This window comes from Castanea sativa, chromosome 6, assembly GCF_040712315.1.
Source record: "Castanea sativa cultivar Marrone di Chiusa Pesio chromosome 6, ASM4071231v1".
In the NCBI taxonomy this organism is placed as follows: Eukaryota; Viridiplantae; Streptophyta; class Magnoliopsida; order Fagales; family Fagaceae; genus Castanea; species Castanea sativa.
In genome coordinates this window covers 11193675-11203247 of record NC_134018.1, presented here as the reverse complement: position 1 = coordinate 11203247, position 9573 = coordinate 11193675, and the positions used below count along the sequence as shown (strand labels likewise).

The 9573-nt window shown below is 33.8% G+C and overlaps 1 pseudogene; it reads right to left on the bottom strand.

The window, feature by feature from the left end:
* Positions 1-3667: 3667 nt before the first annotated feature.
* On the bottom strand, positions 3668-6291 carry LOC142641663 (sesquiterpene synthase 2-like; annotated as a pseudogene).
* Between the last annotated feature and the right edge of the window lie 3282 nt (positions 6292-9573).

Sequence of the window (9573 nt, the reverse complement as noted above, 5' to 3'; positions counted from 1 at the left end):
TACATTAATAAAATTTGCTCTCTGTACATCATGTTTATTGTATATTCAAATCTGCTTACTGCATTCATAAAATCTATTTTTTGCATTAATTAAAATTGTTCATTGTTTTCTCATAAAAATTGTTCATTGTTTTATGCATAAAATTTTTCTAGCATTCTGCATAAAATTATTTCTTGTTCAGAATTATTTAAAAAATTGTTCACTCTCATTTTTGCATAAATTATTCTTTGTTCACTACATAAATTGTTCACTGTTTTCTCATAAAGCATCGACAATTATAGAATAGGACTTTGGGTAACAAATTGAACTTCCATTTGGGTAGGTAACATAAAGAGGGAAAGAAAGATGCATCTATTTTTGTCGAAGATGATCACTCACTAGTTCAAGCATCATTACTTGGTAAAGCTTGGACTCGAAAGAATGAAAAGGAAACGGTCTCAGCATAACAAAAAAGAAGCTGTGAGTTTTACAACCAAACCTTGCTCAGAGATTGGTTGTAGGCCCCGTATGGTGTGAGTCTTACAACCAAGCACTTTACCCACCTGCGGTTTGCCTCTAATTTGATGTGCCTACTCGTGGTTTAAATTTTGACACTTTGCCCACTTGTGGTTACCACCGTTAGTTTGTCGTTACCTACCCCATCACTTAAACTATTACAAACACAAAGATATAACAAAATTAGAAAAAACAAGATCAAAAAGTGATTTTTGTAAAAATATTTGAAGGCTTTAAGAGCTTCAATGAGAACACTACCACAAGATTAAAAATGGTTTATATTTACAGCTCTACTTAAACAAATCTCTCTCTCTCTCTCTCTCTCTCTCTACGCTTGCAACACCTAAGCAACAAGCCACCCTTTCTTAGTGCAAGAGAGAGACCCATGTGAGACCCATAAGAACATGCATGTCGGCACAAGAGAGAGACCCACGAGAACTGCTAAGATGTCTTGATGGTGAGGCTATTCTCCAGGCGCAACAATGATTCGGATCAAAGGCAAGCAATTTTTGTATATTTTTTCTTTGGCGTTTTGAGATTTATTTCAGATTTGGGAGTTTTGATTGGATTTTGATATGATTTGGTTTGGTAAATGTTGATTGTGATTGATTCCATTGTTGGGTTGGCTAAGTTGCGGTCAGATGGTGGTGGGTATGGGCGATGGTGTGACAAAGGAATATGAAGAAGAATGGGCATTGTGATTGTCGTTGATTTTTTCTTTTCTAGGTTTTGGTTTGAGGTGGAAGATCTTTTCTGGGTTTTGGTTTGAGGTGGAAGAGAGTGAAGAGTGGGTTTCAAAATTGTGTTGGTTTTATTTGGGTTTTTTGATTGCAATGGACTCCAAAACAAGATTAGGTTTTTATTTTTTATTTATTTTTACGGCAAGATTGGGGTTTGTTAATTTTTCTGGGATTTTTTGAACTTCTCTGGGTTTTTAGTTTTTGAACTTTTCTGGGTTTTTAATTTTTGTTGGCAAGAACTTTTCTGGGTTTTTTTTTTTTTTTCTTCATATTTTCGCTAGAGCAATTGTATATGAAAAGTTCATTGCTCTGTAAAAATTGGATCTAAATTTGGATTTATATGAAGTTGTTTCTTTTCTTTTCTCATTCGGCTTTATCATGCTTTCAGATTTATAATTTGTTGTTTGCTTATGGTTGAGATGATAGGTTCAAATTCAAGTTGAAGTTCTAAGAAATTGCATAATTTTTTTTTTACCAATAGCACATTTTGATCTTGTTTTCTCTTGAATTTTTATGTTTTGGGAGGAGAGAGACATAAAAATAGTGCAAAAATACATATTTACCCTTCTTTTTAACGGAGGTGGATAATAGGAGACTAACGGTGGTAACCACAGGTGGGCAAAGTGTCAAAATTTAAACCACATGTAGGCACATCAAATTAGAGGCAAACCACAGGTGGGTAAAGTGTAATTATCCCTTATTCTTTGTTCACTACATAAATTGTTCACTATTTTCTCATAACGCATCAACAATTACAGAATAGGACTTTGGGTAACAAATTGAACTTCCATTTGGGTAGGTAACACAAAGAGAGAAAGAAAGATGCATCTATTTCTGTGAGTCTTACAACCAAACCCTGCTCAGAGATTGGTTGTGGGCCTCGTATGGTGTGGAAGGAGATATTGATTGCTCTCTCTAGCATTTTCTCCTCTAGAGGTAAATTTGATATTGGATTTTCCTTGTGTTTAGACTTGGGATTGAGGTTTTTTCATGTGTGTCTTTGATTGTTTATGTTTACTATTGCTCTTTTTTGTTAACCGAGCTCATTCTCCACCTCTACCCATTGATGTCTCGAGTTGTGGTTGAATGATACAAACTTGATAAATAGCTAATTTTTTAGCATGATGTGTTTGAAGATTAGTAATAGATATATGAGATTTGAAGAGAGACAAGAGAGGGGATGATAGAGATATAGTTTGTGTAATTTTTACAAAACTCTAAAGTTTCGATCTTTGTTTTTAATGTTTTTTTTTTTTTTGTTTTGAGGTGGTTTAAAGATTTTTTTTTTTTTGATAAAGGTTTAAAGAGGTCTAACTGAGGGTATTTCACGCTGTTAGATAATAAAGTGATAAAGTCAAAATAAACCTAGGCACAAATGGGTTTGTAGTTTACTATAATTTCTATAAAGTAATTAAAACAAAATATTTAAATGTAAACAATGTCAATCCAGTGATATTTAGCAGAAAATAAAAGTCAAGATTACTGTGATTTCCTTGACTATGTATATGAGGTAACCTGTATGGCATAAACACAACACAAGGAAAGAAAGGGAAAAAAATTCAATGTTGAAGAGAGAGAGATTGTTAATGACAAAGCCCCGGAAAAAAAAAATCAAGGTTTTCATTATCAGGTTCCATTCATTGATGATTCTAAAGAAAAGATGATGGTTCCATTCGTAGATGCCTTGATGACATAAACAAACCCCAAGAGGATAATGGTTGTACACAATTTTTTTTTTTAATTTTTAATTTTATTTTTGATATGCTGCAGCACACTATTTAAAAAGGATAATTTGAATTTTATTTGTTGAAGTTGTTATGTAGATTAAAGAATAACTATTAGTTCAGGATTTTTTAATAAGGAATAATTATTTTTTATTTTAAATAATAATTATTTATAAGAAGAAAAAAAATGATTCTTTGGAGTAAAAACGCAACTATCAAGGGTTGGTTATTCATAAAGTATAGTTATTGTTATTTCAATAGAGGTTCTATTATACCAAAGGGTGCTAATTATGTTTACAAAGAGCTTCCTTAATCTCTCAGTTACCCTCGCTCCCTCACAGTATATAATAAACGGTAGTGTGGGGAAGCAAAAGATAATAACTTGATAATTTTTAAGATAAACTTTACGTACCCACCCCCACTAGAATGGCACAATAATTATAATCTCCCACAGAAATATACCAGCAGTAAATCCCAGCATCATTATAACCATAGTGCTACATTATTAAATAAGAAACTAGCAGTTTATCCAAAAATAAAAAATAAAATAAACCAAAGATTTTCCTTTTATCTTCAATATAAATGGGCCTTATATATATTTGAACATCAACAGACTTGGATCCTATTCAAGTCCTTTATTTGATTTATTTATTTATTTGATGGATAAATCCTTTATTCTTTATGCAGATACTTATTTTGTCACCCCATTTATATTGGTATTGGGTCTATGAGCACTGATGCAACATTATCTTTCATCTCTTTTCCAACGTGTGTGTAGCTATCCCCTTCCTTGTAAATGACATCTACTACTCGTGTAAGATTAAGAACACGCATAAGTAGAGGCATGGGAACAACAGTAGGTCTTATACGCTCCTCATTAATGTCCTTCCATGCATTAGCAACTTGCTTGTTGAATTCATCATGGAATACTTGCTTTGAGACGCCATGTTGCTTCATGTAGCATTCGACTGCTGAGGGAGCATGCCCTCTCTCATGCTCAAACTACATACAAATTTTTTCAAAAGGGTAAGTAGAAAGTTGGAAACACATATGAAATAGACCTCTCACACTAGCTTGTGAAACTTGATAAGATTTTTTTATCGCATACCTTATGTGACTTCATGTCATCCATGAGTCTACCAATTACGGATGAAGCTTTAATAATCTTGGGGTTGTTGAAGATCCAATCAAATGCCTCTTTTGTAACGATGTCACTCATGCCAAGGAAAGAGATAGTTGTGAGCATAGGGTAACCAGAGCTTTTAAGTGCAACATGCATATACTCCTCCATTGTTGGGATGTAATTTTGGTAGAACCATTTGGCTTCCTCAAAGTAGGCCCGAACCAAACGTTTCATCTAAGGTTTAAACAACTTGGATGAAATAAGTAAGTAGCATGAAAAAGTAGACAAAAAAACATGAAAAATTAAGTTGCTTGACGCTTACAGCATCTTTTGCATAGCTAACGCGGTATGATCTTTCTTTCTTGGCCAACTCATTTTCAATTTCTTCGAATACAGCAAAGAGTGCAGGACAACATATTTGCATGTATTCTGGAAGTTGATCTATGCAGCTAATATCCCACCTAAAAATATCATGTACCAATTACAAAAGTTAGATTGACATTATCCATCAAAGTCTTAACATATATATTAATTAATTCAATTTATGAACCTCTCAATTTCTTTTGTGAAGGGTTCGAGTTCTTCAAATGTGCCATAAGCATCATATATATCGTCTAGAATAGATGTCATGGAAATAACTTTGGTTAATATTTTTCTTCCAAATGAATAGTGGGGCTCAAAGTAGACCGAGACTATCCAAAAGTAGCATTCGACAATCCTATCTCTTGCAAAAGGTAGATTCGTTGCAAAATCTAAATCTTTCCACCACCTACAATTTGAATATAACAATTAATATTAATTGATTGTAAGTAACCAAATATTTATAGCAAAATGCTAGGGTTGCTCTAAATTTTACTACAAAAAACTAAGAAATTGTTGTATCCAGAATATGATTACTGCTATATACCACTTCAACAATCTAATAAATGAATTTTGAATTAATATTTTGGGTAAATTACAACTTACACACACACACACACACACACCTATGTTTTGGCCGAAATTTAAGTTGCCTTCCTGTACTTTGAAATTTGACACTTTACTCACCTGAGGTTAGTTCAGTTAGATTTTCTTAACCACTTCTTTTAAAAACATGGCTAAATATGTGATTTTGCTTCACTTTTATGTTTCTTTCCTCCAAAACCACAAAAAAAAACATATAAATAGAAGATCAAATAATATAAAAAAATCTAGTGGAACACTTACATCATGTGATTTCAAACCACAGGTAGGCAACTTATATTTTGGTCAAACCTTAGGTGGGTAAAGTGTCAAATTTTAAAACACAGGCAAGTAACTTAAATTTTAGCCAAACTACAAGTAGGTAAATTGTAATTTAACCTTCTTCTTTTTTTTAATTTGTAACACATTATTTTGCAAGGTTTATATAGTAAAATTTGTAGTATTCTCTTCATTATTTTCAAAAATATTTGTACTTTGTCTTTTTGGATCATGGTTCTAGAACTAATTACCTTGTGATATAACTAAGTTCCTCTTGGTGCAATGACTGCACTAGATTGAAATCTAATATTGAAAGCTTGAGCAAAACTTTGTTATGTGAAGCATCTTGTTCATAGAAAGAAATATATCGCCAAGCCTCTAGCTATGGTATGCCCTTGTGCAAGGGCTGCTTTAGGGCACAAGTTATTTGTGCTGCCAACGGATTGCCTATAAGGGATGCTATGGACTTAAGGTGGGTGGTAGTGAACTCAAGGGCCTCATCAAGAATGTCTTCTCCATGCATCCTCAGATGTGTAGCTTCATAGAAGGCTAGCATGCCTTCAACGTTACTGGTCAAGCTTTCCTTGAATTGACCATCTTCGTCTTTGAACTTTTTGAAAACATCTGTTTAGCAAAAACCAAACTTGTTTTATAAAAAAAACGTCTCTAACTTGCTATTACATGAAGAAATTAATCATACTCGAGTCTTACCACATGAAACCTTAAATCCTTCTTGGCGTAGTAGTTGAAAACTGAGGGAAACTTTGTAGAGATAATCGACATCAATTTTGTCATTAAAAGTCGTGCATATACGTTCTAGAGCTTCTGGGATTTCTCTTTCAAAGTGGTAAGCAACGCCGAGGCGCTGAAGTGCATCAATTAAGCCCAGCTGTTGTGAAAGATGACCCGTGGCAAATAGCTCATTTCTCATCTCATCTTTCAGCTCTTCAACTTCACATACTTTACGTAAATGAATATCCTACACCATGAGTTACATGAACAAATAATTATCATGTCGGATTGATGAGTTTTAGATATAGCGTTTAATATTCTTCGATCAGGTGCAGAGAATCATTATGTTGAATGGGTCAAGAATCATCCAGATGGACTATAGCAATTTCCCAAATTTTCTTATTGTCTGTTTTGGAAGAACAAAGCACAAGAAATATTTGTCCTTCTGGAACGAAGGTCCTCTTACACTCGTGATAGAAAAATCAAAAAACTTGCGTGGTGAGACTTCTAAGCAGCTCACGTAATGGAACGAGAATACCCCCAAGCAGATAATTAAAGCACATGCTAGCAGTTTTGACAACCAACCAAGAAAAAAAAAGTCGACCGTTAATAAGGATTTACATTAAGTTATAATGATGTTTGACTTACATTAAGTTATTTATTTGTCGTTTTTATTCTATGTCAAGTGTCGTTTCGATCAGTCTCATTTTTCTTATTTTTGGAGAGGAAAATAAAATTGATAGACTTGTTAGTATGTGGTATACAGTGAGAGAATAGTATAGAAAAAGGATCCAAAAGAAAGGTGTATAGTCCATCCATAAATTCAAATTTTGCTGCGGAAGGAGACAGAGTTTGACAACCTTGTTTTGTCTTGAAGAAAAACTAATAACACCCTTCACAGCACGTGGCCTCATGCACGAGTTAATTTAATTTCATAAAAAGCACGAGTTTATTTATGGCATGAGTTCCCTAGCTGAATTTTGGGCCTTAAGGGATGGTCCAATCATGTGTCAAAACCTTCGAATCAATGCTCTAGAAATTGAGTTGGATGCTAAAACTAATGCTGAATTGATCACAAATTCTAGTATTTCTAATGCTATAAATTCTGCTATGGTGGCTGATTGCAGGCTTCTAATTTCTCAACTTCCACAAGTTAAAGTGACGCATTACTATTGGAAAAGAAACCATTGTGCTGATGGTCTTGCTAGAGTAGGAAACAAACAACTTGATGCGGATATATTGTTAGACAAGGCAAAACAGGCAGGTCAGGTTCAGGTCGAGTCAATTGGGTGTACGGGTCAAAACGGGTCATTTTTAAACAGGTCAATCGGGTCATGGGTCGGGCCAGGTTGACCCATTTTTTTAAACAAGTTTTTTTTTCTTTTTTTTTTTTTGAAATAGACACAATTTGTCAATCGTTTATGAGTTCTTCAATTGTGATTAGATTCTCATTGGTGATACTATTACCAATTACCACTAAACACTTCATACCCAAATTTGGTGCAACACTTGTTCCAGTGTTCTAGAAGCTAATCTTGGTATAATCTTTGATCTGTTTAAAGTAGGAAGAAAAAATGAATGGGGCAAGTAAAGAATGACAAATTATAATGGAGTACAACCAGCTGATGTATACATCCAATTTAGTAATTTACCAACACGTATCACATGCACATGCATTGTACACTAATATCAAAGAATTGAGATTTCCCTTGCTCCGCACCAAAGCAAAAAGACACTACAGTGCTGATGTGAACACATCAAAAGCACAATTCGTGCGATTAGTTTCTAGATCCTCCATTCATTCATTTTGATTTTGCTATACAATTCATTCACACACATGATAGAAAACTTGTAAAGTTGTAAAAAGTATATTTTAAGTTTACTTTAATAATAATATCATTCCCACAAAAGAAAAAAAACTACATTTCATGGACCATATCAAGTTATCGGCCTTCTTAAGTGCGCAAGTTCCTATTGCATTTAAAATAATAGCAAAGTCAGATTACTTAGAAAGATAAACTAAACAAAAAAAGATTTAAAAATAAACATCACATATTAAGTAAAGAAGAATAAACAAATATTTCATGAGAATTACACCTCAATTTCAATCTACTTGACGTTGGTAGTAGATTCGGTACTGCAAATATTCATACGTGCAAATTGTAGCTCAAGTAGGCCAATTTCGTCAGCACCTTCATCAACAATACAATATTTTAATATCATTTAAGGTACAATGAAAGCAAATCAATAAAGAATTAAAATTGTATAATTATGAGCCTTGTGGATGTGGTTGTTTGGGAGTCTGTGACTAAATTGTGTCTTTGGTAAGTCCGTAATTGGCTTTGAAAGTTTGGACTACAGCTAAGAGCTAAGCTAGACAAGCACATAAGCTCATTAGATTTTTTTCTTGTTTTTTTAATGGTTGTGCTGTGTAAGTGTAACATTGTATAGTTGTCTTGTCTAGAGACTAGTTGTCTCGTTCTTTCTACTCAATTTGTCATGTCTGTAGACTGTGGAGGTAGTGGAGAGCTGAAACTTTAATGCTTTATTCGCAGTGATTCTTTTTTTTTTTGGTAAAATATTGGTTGTGATTCGTGAAGCTTTAATGCTTTATTGACTATTGCATTGGTTTGGTTTTGGTGCTTTGTGCTTTTCAACACGTAGTTTAAATATTTTTTTTAGCAAAATTTTTTATAGTAGGTCCGGTCACGGGTTATCCGGGTCGAGTCGGGTTGACCCGTAAAAAAATCGGGTCGGGTCACGGGTCAACCTGTTTTTGCTTCGTGTCTAAAAAATATGTTTGGTGAGACTTCTACGCAGCTCACGTAATGGAACGAGAATACCCCAAGCAGATAATTAATGCACAATTTAGCAGTTTTGCCAACCAACCAAGAAAAAAAAAAGTCGACCAATAATAAGGATTTACATTAAGTTATAGTAATGTTTGATTTACATTAAGTTATTTATTTGTCGTTTTTATTCTATGTCAAGTGTCATTTCGATCAGTCTCATTTTTCTTATTTTTAGAGAGGAAAAAAAAATTGATAGACTTGTTAGTACGTGGTATACAGTGAGAGAATAGTATAGATCAAGGAGCCAAAAGAAAGTTGTATAGTCTATCCATAAATTCGAATTTTGCTGCGGAAGGAGACAGAGTTTGACAACCTTGTTTTGTCCTGAAGAAAAACTAATAACACCATTCACAGCACGTGGCCTCAAGCACGAGTTAATTTAATTTCATAGAAAGCACGAGTTTATTTATGGCATGAGTTTCCTAGCTGAATTTTGGGCCTTAAGGGATGGTCCAATCATGTGTCAAAACCTTCGAATCAATGCTCTAGAAATTGAGTTGATGCTAAAACTAATGCTGAATTGATCACAAATTCTAGTATTTCTAATGCTATAAATTCTGCTATGGTGGCTGATTGCAGGCTTCTAATTTCTCAAGTTCCGCAAGTTAAAGTGACGCATTACTATTGGAAAAGAAACCATTGTGCTGATGGTCTTGCTAGAGTAGGAAACAAACAACTTGATGCGG